At 38.2% G+C, this 13,035-nt stretch overlaps 1 protein-coding gene across 20 annotated transcripts in view; it reads right to left on the reverse strand.

Moving 5' to 3' along the window:
• LOC124162902 (MAP kinase-activating death domain protein) overlaps positions 1-13,035 on the reverse strand; it is a 146,003-nt gene that overhangs the window by 122,166 nt on the left and 10,802 nt on the right. For 2 of the 20 annotated variants that reach the window (XM_046539624.1, XM_046539623.1), the window contains exon 1: positions 9,149-9,399. The exons of 16 other annotated variants lie outside the window; for them this stretch is intronic. The gene's annotated coding sequence lies outside the window, so the exon portion shown is untranslated. Of the gene's footprint in view, positions 1-9,148; positions 9,400-13,035 lie in introns of those variants that run through there. 2 more of the 20 variants (XM_046539622.1, XM_046539605.1) reach the window with 2 other exon arrangements.

The following is a 13,035-nucleotide window of genomic DNA, read 5'->3' on the forward strand; positions in this document are numbered from 1 at the left end:
AAATTAAGGCATTCGAGATGTTAATATATAAAAGAACAGAAAAGGTGAGATGGACGGAGAGGAAAATAAATGAAGGAGTGGAGAGATTTGAGGTGAAGGCGGAGAGAAAGGATTTGAAAGGAAAGTGAGGATATGGATAGAATGAAAAGTCACAAGGCGAATTGGCGTTAGTGTTATTTTAAGTTATTTTAAGTTAAGTTATTTCAAGTTGGGAGGGGCGCAAGCAGGGTGATTCGTAAAACCTTCCATGTAATCCAACATTATCATGATACCTCTAATTTAAATCAAATGCTCTCCCTTTTTCATTTCGTAAGTGCCGGTAATTTTTTTTCCATGACCAACATAAATGGTTGACTCACAACCATAATGCCGCGCTGATGTTGCTCGCACTATTTTTCTTAAAAAACGCTAAACATAACTTTTTCACTAGTATTCCCAAAAAAGAAAAGGATAACACTTCTTGCGACGCGCTGTGGTCAAAAAGCCTGTAATTTTTCTCAATGCACAAAAATATCTCGCTACTTCTTTCGGTAAAAAAATATATTTATCTTAAAAACAATTCAAGGCAATCCGATTGCTCATCTGAAAAATAAATAAATAAATGAAAAATAAAATATATTTAATGCAAAATTACCTTATCTCATAAAAAAATTGCCTGACCGGTAGTTTTTGCCAGGTAAGAAATTAAAATACTTCTTATTTTCTATTTACAAGATGGCATTAGGTTACGGTATTCAAAATGAAGGCACCCCTTATATTCCAAATAAGCTAAAACTTGGGGATGAACTGCTTTATCACTTGTAAACATTGAAAAACGACTGAAAATCCTTCGTCGCCGACACGGGAGAACGCGAGCATGGATGGTAACCGTGACAAAAACAACATTATTTACATTGGCGTATTCACGTATTTTTCACAAGCCGATGCGGAGAAAAAATATTGAAGTATTATGCTCGAAATGGTCCGAAAATTTTATTTGTACTATGTAAGCTGTATAAGTTTACCAAAAGACTCATATCTCTACTCTCGACTCTATCTTCCTCGCGCGATGGGTTACTCGCCGGAAAAATCCATTAATTCTTCCCCGCTTTCTTCGATAGTGGAATTGTCTGGCTCTTGGGGGAAAGAGGAGGGTTCACGGGGCCTCCCTACCTCTGCAATTGTGCTTGGGGCTCTTGGCGAGGGTTTAAGTAGTCAAGTTGCACCATTTTCACAAACCAATAAAGTCAAATCGATTCCCAGTGGACAAGGAACGCGTAAGAAATATGCGAAGGTCGACTTCGGAGAATAACGGTGACGGCTGCGCCGGGCATGTGGACCGACTTTTGAAAGTGACTGTACCAGATGACGATGTGCTACGTCGAAACCAATATTACAGTTACCAATATATGCTGTACTGGATTTATGTAAAAATGCAAAGTTTTTTTATCATATCATCATGTTTAGTCGATTCCATGAAGTCACGCCCCAGAAAACGAATTATACCTAAAACGCAGTCTCCGAATCTTCAATGGCACCTGACCTATAGTCTGTATACCGTAGGGTGGAGCACGGGCCCGCCAGCTACCTGAGTCGGTCCAATAGTTTTTATGTCGGTCGGCCCTTTCCTCCCCACCGGCGCTCGCGGACCGACTCAGGTAGCTGGCGGCCCCGTGCGTCACCCTACGGTATACAGACTATACTTCCTATAAAATCTGAGTAACACGGCAAGTTTACAGCATAAAATTATTCTTCTGGTTCCTCACTCATTGGTAACCAGGGACTAGTTGAAATCATACAGTGGAGCCACCTGGCGTAAACGCTCCTCCGCTCAAGCACACGAACTTGCGCAAACGTCATACGCACCGGTTCCGGTGTGTCTTTCCACGCAGGCGAAGAAGAGAGAATGGTCTTTGTTGGCGTGGGTGGCCAGACAGCGTAAATACGAGAACAGCACACGTCGGGCGGGCGAGCGAGCGAGCGTAAAATTCGGGAGGAGGGCACGGGCATTGATCGGAGGGGAAGAGTGGGAGGGGCGGGAGGGGGTGAGGTGGGGCAGATGCCCTCGCTTCGATTGTACACGCCCGCCGGTCGATCAGCGCGCAGAGAGATGGGACCCTCATTCACAATGGGGATGAAATAGTGTTTCACAATAATATTATTTTTTCAAGGCATTTTACCAGTTAAGGAGATTCTACCGCGTATGGAAAACTCAAAATCAGATTATTTCACAATCAGATTATTTGTTTTTTAGAGATATTTTACCAGTTAATGAGATTTTACCGAGCCTGAAAAACTCAAAATATGTTCTTGAAAGAGCGTATCATTATCAGATTATTTGTTTTTAACGATATTTTATAGTTTAAGGAGATTCTATCGAGGCTGAAAAACTCAAAATGGATACTTTTCGAATATTCTGTCAAAAAAATTGTGAATTAAGAAGCATCGATTAATAAAAGAAAATATGGGAAAATAAAATAAGGGAAGGCAAAATATGGGAAATCCAATGCATTTATTATTAACTTATATTTACACCACGGGTGGAATTTACGATGAAAAAATTATCCGGATTTCCAAATTGCTGGTCAGGTACTCATTAAAAGCCAAACCATTTTCCTCCGAAATCAATCGCACAGTATGTTTTCCGAAGTATTAGGTATAAGCGTCACAAGTTTAAATTGTAGTAAAGGAGATACGAATCGTCCTTACCACTATGCATGAGAAAATAGTTTTAAATGGCTTTGACTCGAATTTATGAGTCGCTAATGAAGATTTCCCACTTCCCTTACGTTGAAAGAGGCTTGGAGAACTCAAGGGAACAATTCTGGCCTCGGAAAGGCAAGGAATCTGTGCTGAGTTTCCCAAAACTCAAATATAGGGAAGCATATCAGCAAAAATTTCTCCCGGTTCAATTTTAAGAATGCAAAAAATTCGTATGAAATAACTGGAGGTCTCGGGAAAAATACAAGATTTACAACTATGAAAGTGTGTCATTTACGATCGAATGACTTTGCTTTGGATGAGCTCTACCCTTGCCAACCAAGCGATCATAAGCGTCAATATAAAAAATTGAGGAATTGTCAGAAGTAAATATTTACGGAGACACCAGAAAATGCGCGAAAGATCGAAATTTTCAGTTTATAAGTATTGAACTCAGATTTTTTCTCATTTCTGGTCAAATCTTTGTATGTACCTTGTTTCCATTATCGGTACATAATTCTCCCTCCCCACCAGTTTTAATGGTCAATTGTATCATTTTCTTCAAAGGAAAATTCCATATTTGAGCACCTGCTACTGTATTCCTCAGGTAGTTCCTTTCGTTTATAGTTAATTTTTATTAGACCTTTTAAATAATTGTTTTGCAGCTTTGTTAATTTTACTCTATTCGTAAAATTATTTATTCTGAAATCTCTTTAATGGATGGAAACGTAGGGCTAAACAGCGCTTCTTTATAGAATAGCAAAAAAGACTTACGAACTCTGAACAAAGATGAATGTCCGAATTCCACATTACCGCCTTCCTAATATCAGACTTGTCTCCTCTCATTAGTCAAAACTTACTGTTTTATAACTTCCTCTTGGTTTCACCTAGCCTTAATCCTACGATTTCAAATAACTAGGTTATACCTGAAAGCAACCAATAGTAAATACCAATGAGTAATTAGAATAATGAGAAAAGACTTATGGGGAAAGAATTTAACAGGAAAAGGAGATTGATGAGGAAAACATAAGCGCCAACTTGGTCAATCCATGATGATAGACGATGCAGTATAGAAAAGAATGACCAGAAATTTATCAGAAAATACTAAGAAAGATAATTCAAAACTATACGGGGAAGTATAGGAAGTATAACAGTTTTATGTAGCAGAAATCTGCACTGTGACGAAAGAGGTCAATATGAGGACTCGGCCATTTGAGATGTGGATAAAAAGAAAAGTGGGGAAGATTAAATAGGCCAAAAGGAAAAGAAACGAGGGATAGTTAGACCAATTGGACAGAAGAGGAAGCTGTTGGGTGAGTTAAGAAAAAGCATTGGTTAGAGCGGGTTCTAAGTGAAAAGGGATGCTGGAGTCCGCTGTGAGAGGAAACATTTAAGATGATGTATAGGCTAGACGTTTTATCTTCTTCGCCACAAATTTAACCAATTATAACTACCTTAAGAAGTCGAAGCGTAGTGAGTGGAGCGCTAGGAAGCTGATCGAAGATTCTTGGGTTCATAGCCAGGGTGAAAACCTTCAGGAACCCCGAACCACATCCTGGAAGTGAGAGATGGTCCGCGAAACGGAACTGGCCCGTAAATGTTGAAATAGTGAAAGTCACGCAACTATGGCTAAGTCTGGGCTCAGCTCTATCCTCGCCTGTAGAAACCATTCTTCGAGTTAAATCACAGAGCGAACTATCGTCATCATCTGCAACTTTTCAGGGTTTATAGAGCGGACCTTTGTCAACATTTGCCACTACGTCTCACAAAAAATTGCACTTTTAAGAAAATACCGAGGTATTTTTTTCAAATTTGAGAAACAGGTAACGTTAAAAAGACCTCCTGTATTACGACCCTTAAAATTTCAAGATGATAGAATTAACTTATAAATGATTAATGGGTATGAAGGAAGGGGATGATAAGAGGTTGAGCTCATATTAGGGCCGCAAGATGACTGAAAAAATGACCAACTAGGACTAAATTCGCATGAGGTACAATAACCTAAAGTTCTGATGTAACAGCATGTTTTGCCATTCATTTTTATCAGTCTTAAAACAATAACAATACACTTATCCACCAAAATCTTCTACAAGTCGACCATAAAAAATAAAACAACTTCCATATTTTAAAATCCGTTAACACTTCTCGAATTTTCTTAGGCAAAACTTAACTTTATTATTCTTAACTTCATTTCTTAAAAAAAAAAAACAATTTTTCCGCTCCCATTAGAACTCGCATGTAACCTGGCATTACAAAAGTAGCTTATCGAACATACTTATACGTCAATCTAATTCATGAATACCGAATTTTGGTCAGAAAGTAAGACCCCATTGAAGACGTAGGGGGAATTAGAATGATGGAAAGAAAACAAAACAATACGTTCCCACGCCATTTCTCTCAATACAACATTCGCACATACCGGTAAGAATCCATGAATCACACTGATACGAGCGATTTTAATTTCGAATCAAACCGATTAAAAAATTTTTAAACTGAACAAAACCTTTTATAAATGATCTATGCAAATAAAATCAATCAAATAAAAAAGTTTCACATTTTTCATTCGAATACAATTAAAAAAATAAAACTACAGAGAGTTGGAAAATTGAAAGTGCTACAAAATTGAAAATGTCATTGCCAATTGTTTGACAACGAAGAAAAAATCGCTTAAATAGGCAATTGACACAATGAAATATTTATTTATATAATTTTTAAGAAGTAATAGAAATAATATATATATTTATTTATATAATAAAAATTTCGGTAATGATTTCTGATGTCGCTACTCGCAAACAAATCCAGCAGATTCGATTATAGATTTCAAATGTTGCCGCATTGAAGCATTCCAATATGATGGAAAATCGAGTGACTTATGTCGATTTAATTTCGACGCTTGGGCAAAGCCCCAGCTTCAAAGTGCCAACATCGAGACATATTTATGAGTTAACAATTCAAAAAAGCGGTTGATGTAAGCTGACAATTTCGACCCCATGCCAAAGTATCAAGGGCTAATTTCGCTTCGCTTCCAAATAAAGTGTTGTTCCTGGAAATACACTTGCATGCATAACTAAGATGTAGAGTTATCAAGATGTCCAACCGTACAACGTAATTGAAAATTTTCTCTACGCCACGGCTTTAGCAAATATCTATGTAAATTATAGAAATACCACATTATTGCAATTGCCATAAATAGGAAATTTCGATGGTAAATAATTCATTATCTTTTTCAACAAGTTTCTTTCGCTCCCATTAAAGCCCTTGGTTAGTATATTTTACATTGTATACATTTTCGAAATTTCATTAAAAATGCCATTCAATGTTCTTTATAAATTTTTCTATCAATACCGCATGCTAATAAATTATTTCTTGCGTGGCAGATTTTCTTACTATAATAACTCTGTTTTAATTCTCAAATTTTAAAATTGCATCGCTCCGCAATTATATTTCTTGCCGTTGCACTAATGGGATCTTAGGTAATATTAGTAAAAACTTGCTGTTAGACATTTGTGATCAATTTAATCCGATAACAAATAATTAATTACAGATAAAAATAAACATCTTCCTTTATAAGTGAATCAATATTTAAACTCAATCCTTTGGAATACAAAACTGGTAATGGTTACAAAATCGACAGAAGCTGAAAGATAACGCAAATAGTAGCATTTTACTTTTTTGAACAATAAAAGCGTAAAGCTAGTTTAGAAATGCACATGGCCATGGGTATGACATGAAAGGAAAGTAAATTGGTGAGAGAGATGCATAAGAAAGGTTAAAGAACGCTAGAGACGTATAAGGTCGTAATTACACGAAAGCCCTATCAGAAAGACAAAGGGATGATTTCTAGGTACGCGAAAAATAAGAACCAAAACGATTTTGATTTTGAGAAGAATTTCATGGGGATAAAACAATTAAAATGTCGATTTGAATGAAAATTTGTAGGGGGGAGATACCATATAAGCACCATTAGTCGAGGTAGGGCATTCCGATAGTTGATAACATACTGTCAATTAATATAAAACATGAGAATTGAAAAAACACTGTTGCCTACAAGGCTTGCATGGTGATTTTAGATTACATTTAAACCTATGTAAGAGTAATTGTTGAAGGTGTCTCCAAGGCTATGTTATTTCACCTACGTTAAATGTTATTCCATTCACCTTATTTTTCATACATAAGGTAAATTTTCATTTCACCTTCAGGTAAATATTTCACATTTACATATGTCTATACATTATACATTTTAAATGGAATCGAAGAGAAGTAAATGAAAAAAAAAACGATTAAATAAGGATTAAACTCCGGATGCGCATGTCAGATTGACATCTACCCACGATGCCCAAACAGATAAGTGGAACTCTCTAGTTTCGAAAATTACGAAATTCTGACGCCAAATCCGCTGGAAAACAAGAAAGCATGTGAGGTCATAACCTTCCTATAATCGACGCTAATTAAATAGGTATTTCTCGCCTACGGCTTCTGAGATTAAGGCACACTTTTCACGAAACACGAAATATCACTGGCCGTCACTTAAGTTTTAGCTGACATAATTATTTCATTTGATGATCTAACATAAGAATTAGTTCGAGGCGCTAAGATAACGAGCCGTTGTTTTAAGACAATTCAAGCTCGTAACTAATCAGGAAAATTCTCTGACTCTAAAAAAGGCTCTATCATTACGGCAACCTGCAGCTCTGCACTACCACACATTTTTATTATTGTTACTCCCCATAAAATTCATTAATCTTCTATCCTTTTCCCAGATTCTCCATAATCCTCAACTCTGCGACTCTCCTAAGAAACATTATTCCATTCTTGCAATTTTTCACCTCCAAATTTTACAAATTAGCAGCCGTTTTTATCTCTTCCAACCGCTACATTTATCGGGTTATGGCAACTAACCTGATTCCTACTGATAATCTCAGACCTCATCTCTTCATTGGATTAAAAAATCCTTTCAAATACGACAAAAATTTTGAGCATTGCAAGGCCTCGTCCATTGCGCCATGTCTAATTCTCGCGGAAGTCATCCCTCCAAAGCTTTTGATATGAACCCAATCCCTATTTGTCGGACATTGCGAGGATCCGCTATACACGTGAGCTTCATAGTTCCAACTGTGAATTCATTTACGCAGTACATTGAATACAGAACCTCGCAACTCCGCGAAATAACAACGAAATCCAAAATAAAAATACATACCCCAATTATATCCGTCAATAATTCTATGCTATGTTCTTCCCAATTAATGCTTACTTTTTTACTCCACATTACTTTTGGTTCATCAGTATTGACTTTCATCGAATATCTATGACATTAACACCGAAGACCAGCCTTATGATCAGTTTTTAGATTGCACTACATTTTCAAGGAAAAGGAATTTAAAGATCCAATTAGTTGGAATGGGAACTTATTCACCTTGACCTGATCTCACACCACGTTCCCTCACATCCGTGTCGAGAGTCAACCAATTAATCTACCGAGGCGACCTCTCCGGTATGGATTTTTGTTGGCCTTAGAGGTGGGGACGATGTAATGTTGCCGAATACATTATTCCACGAAATATTTGCACGCATTAATTCGTGCCAAATACTTATCACGGATGGCCTGTAAAGAGAAGTGATGCGACAGAAAAGAGGAACACATCACGCCGTTTACAAAGCGCGTGAGCCCAGAAAGAGACGGAGAAATTCGACCTGGGTCCTAAATAACAAAAATTACTTTCCCCTCATGAGTTACTAAAAGAGCGTTTGGAAGGGTTGGTAAAAAAAAGGACGGGTAAGAAAAGAGAAATTTGAGGAGGCTGTGTATTTTCGTGTTGTGCATTATGGGTGACTTAATACCTTGATTAGATTATATTTAAATCTCTTTCCACTAAGATATGCCACTTCTGTAAACAAGATACGTATTCAAAATAGGCAATGCACTATTTTCCATCTATAGTGTCTTTCATGTATCGAGAAACTCTAAAATACCTTGCACCATATACTTATCCCCACAATAAAATTACACAGTTATAAATAAGTACATAATTTTGCAAAGGAAATAGCACATATGCGTACCTATAAAAGCGTGGACATTTCCGAAAAAAATCATATCAATTAATATTGAAGCATAAATTTGGTTATTAGTTGGAGCACGTCTAAAGGCAAAAATAATACCAACACTACGTTCCCAAGCACCGCTTTCCCGGCCTTTCCTAATCACAGCTACTCCCCAGTATATTCTGCTAGATCCATAATAACACACCATTCAACCTATCAGACAACCTACGCGGGGACTAGGCGGCTTTCTCCGAAAGTTGTCTAATGCTAACGCTTGATTTCCCTCCACTCTTCGTGCACATCCCGAAAAAAATCGAAAATCGATCGCGTATCAATAAAACTGATACATTCGCAGCGACATAGAAAATAGGATATGCACCACCACTAGTATCATGTGACAAAACAAGAACACTAGACAGAAAGAACTCACCGTGGAAGCGTGCAGACGTATGAGGCGGGGAAAAAGAAGGTGAAGAGCTGGACTGCGCAGTTGTCTCAAAAACCGTTTTCCTCCCACGAAAAATGTCTCCGGTATATCTCAGGGCCCTTTCCTGGTACACCTTCCGTGTACCCTGAAGTTCACGTCCTCACCCAGGGAGGTCACCGCTCCTTCCAGAGGTCTTAGGGACCCGCCACTCGGGGCATTAAAAAAAAGCGAAAGCGCCCGCTGGAGAGCTCTGAGAGCGACTGCCTTGAAAAGAGGTAGGGATACCACATCCAGCCAGGGCACCCCCTTCACAATCCGGGCACTTCCTGCTGCGCCTGCGCAGTCCTCCGTTTGCATTGATCAATTAAAAGGATTCCTCTCCGAGCGCCTTCCCCCGTACAACACTACCGAAGCCCCCCCTCCTCGTCGACGGACTCCCTCGTCGTACCCCTAAACCCCGACTCCTGTCCCAGTGCCCTTATACGCCCTTCCACACTCCTCATGGTTTTGTGCAGACTGCGCGCAAAGGGGGCGCCCCCCCCCTTCATGTCGTGGATCCTTCTCCTTCGGCCCAGACAAAAACGCCATTGACCCGGGCGCGCTTAAACCGAAAACGAGTGGGTAATCCGCATGTGGATGGATGTGTTTTTTCTCTCTCCCTCCCACACGCCAAGAGGAGACGGACAAATGACGTCATTAGCGATGTGAAGAATGGTGGAGTGAATTTTTCAAGGCTAGGATTTCCACGTGTCATTGTGGTAATTATACGGTGTCTTATACATGCCAACGGGAGGGCCAGGCGGTACGGAAATTATCCCCTTCCCAAAATGAGGAAAATAAATAAAAATTAAGAACTGCAGTCACCATTAATTAATGAATCATACCCTCGTGTATTCCGTGGAACCCATGGTCATGTTAAAATGAAAAATAAAAATGAGCCATCCCACCCTTCGGTTGATCTCGGTCCCCTAGGTCAAATAGATTATCATTCGCACATATTTTGAAGAATATAAATAATTATAATAATAAAGTATTTATTTCACTGCACAAAAACACACCTAGATACATAGATATAATCAGTGAAATTAGGCACCCCAGAAGATACAATGTTAAGTACAGGTTGCCATTCAATGAAAATAAGGCCATGTTCGCCAGTGCATTTTACAAATAAGCTTTAAAAAAAAGTAGCTCAATCACGGTAACATGTGCTCATGTATAATTAATTTAATGAATAAAAAGTACATGAACAAAAAACCATTGCAAACTACACTAAGAATACAATAACTGGAAATTATTATTAAACAAATATTGTAATCGACTAAAATTTGTAGAAAAATAAAAAAGTATAAGCAATTAAAATAATCCGTGGAACCCTTGTCTTGCTATATCATAGTGTGTCCTTATTTAAAATGAGTTATTCTACAGTTTGACTTATCTTGGCCCCCCTACTATTATCGATCCATTACCAAAGTTTTTGATAAGCACTATAAGCCCGAGTACGCGCGAGAGATGCAAAGAGTCAAACCTCGAAGGAAGGAAACCGCATGATTTTGACTAATATTTCTCAAGTATCCTGACAGGCGAGATCGTCACTCGTCGCAGAGATTAAGCCTTACATTGGGGGTAAACGAATGTTTAAGAGCTGGTGATTGTATTTCCATTAGAGATAGAGTCCCAAACTAGGATTTCACATGACTTAAGATCATGTCGTACTAGCAAAAACCCAGTCCACCCACAACCATCTTCAATATACCACATACGGATTCATTCTTATAGAAAAACATAAGGAAGAGCATCAAAGAACTGAAGGAATCAGTTCCTGGTAAGGGGAAATGGAGCGTTAGAGTCTACCGTTCTTAGGATTGCAATAATATAAGTTAATGAATTGAATTATTGGAAAGTAGTACACATATCTGACGTAAGAGTTAAAATCGCGTAAGAAGTGATATAAATATTCTGAGATGCAAGTGTAGACGACAATAAAGATTGTGATACGGGAGTAAAGAAGGACAGTCGAGGAGGTAGTCGATATTTTGGGTGAGGAGAGAAAATCCTTAACAATAACATAGGATATAAAAGGGAACTGGAGGGGATATTGAAGGACCAAGGGATTTTGAAGTTATTCAAAGAAAGATGGAAAAAGAAAAATATCCACAATTAGATGTGAAGGTGTACCTGCACGGGTCAAGAAAAGCGCGTAGTGAGAAAATAGTAAGGTTACATACGCAGCCGCATAAGGTAATTTATACAACCCATCGTCCACAAAATTCTAGTGAACCAACTAGTAAACAGGAGCGAATATAGAAAAAAAACTCAAGGGGGGGCGCAAAAGATATCTCGAGTTACCTTTACTTTTATCGCAATGAAAAAGAATCAATTCACATGCAAAGTCTAAGAAAGTTTTAATTAAAGTTACTATACACATACAAAATACAATGCCATGTTATGATATAAGAAAGTTACAACAGTGGTTTTGCAATGTTTGGCTACACGGGCGGCCCCGCAATCGGAAGGCGCGCGCTCCCTGCGCCCACCATATGTATCCGCCACTGCTAGTTACCCTGACAGATTGAAATGAAATTAAACATAGTAAATACAAGATGTGGATCGAGATAAATTTGGCGACTTACGAAGATCGTATTCAAAGTGCAGGATATAACCACTTGTTGAGGGGAGAGGTTTCTGAGAGCCAAATTTTGCATTTTAAAATTAATTTTCCACTTTTTAACTTAATCTAGGGGTACATATGGCGCATCATCCTTAGGTAGCGCTTAGTTCTGATGTCTCAAATTATAAGTCTCGGAAAAAAGAAACTTTTCCCCTCAAATTAAGTGGGATGGAATTTTCCCCATTCATGTGGATCCGTCGCGCCGCTGGTAACACCATATAATCAGGACTGACAGGATTAGTTATTTTATCCATTCAATAACCATATATTCCATTCACCATATCATTTATCAAGCCTCATGTTTTGAGCTTTTGAAGATTATAAAAATATTGCCACTACATTGTCTCGCATACCTGATTCCCTGACTCACCTCTCGCGATACAAAGAGGGGATTGCTGCCATCTTAGCGACCGTTAAAACCCCTTTTAGCCTGCTCAAAATTCTCTCAATTGCGCAGAAATAAGAATGTAGCTGATTGGACTATTCTTGGAACGACTTCTTTTAATACCGAAATATCTAGAATCCATCAATTATTGGGAGATATCTCATTGATTTTTCTGCTTTCAGCATCTTTCTTATCAAATTGAATTATTTAAAAAATTTAATTAATACATCTTCTACCACAAAAACTTAACGACATAGGCGTTAACGACGGAGTATCGGAAAAGATGTAATTAGTGCCTTGAGGAAAAAAGGACAAAAATAGAATAGAAAGATATATTTGCATTCAGCAACCTTTCCGTCTGCATACACCCACACCACCTTTATAATTATCAAAAAGGATGAAAGGGCGCATTAAGTAGCAAAGATCTAAGGGCAGTTTCGTGATTCCATTAAGGATTCCATGACTTTTTTACCAGTCTCACCACCTTAACGAGAACCCAAACGAGAAACTATTTTCAACTTACACGACACATAAGAATTAGACGAACTAAGGTCCTTTTTCGCGTGATGTAATTATGACACAAAAAAGAAAACTGTTCGTAACCAAGGACGTCATGCTGTGAGACCCTGAATCGAAACTCGCGAAACAAAGGGGAATTGCTGCCATCTTAGCGACCGTTAAAACCCCTTTTAGCCAGCTTAAAATTCTTTCAAGTGCGCACAAAATAAGAATGTAGCTAATTGGACCATTCTTGGAACGACTCGTTTTAGTATCGAAAAATCTATAATCATCAATTATTGGGAGAAATAACATCGATTTTCCTGCTTTCTTCGGAAC

This window comes from Ischnura elegans, chromosome 7 (assembly GCF_921293095.1).
Source record: "Ischnura elegans chromosome 7, ioIscEleg1.1, whole genome shotgun sequence".
Taxonomy (NCBI): domain Eukaryota; kingdom Metazoa; phylum Arthropoda; class Insecta; order Odonata; family Coenagrionidae; genus Ischnura; species Ischnura elegans.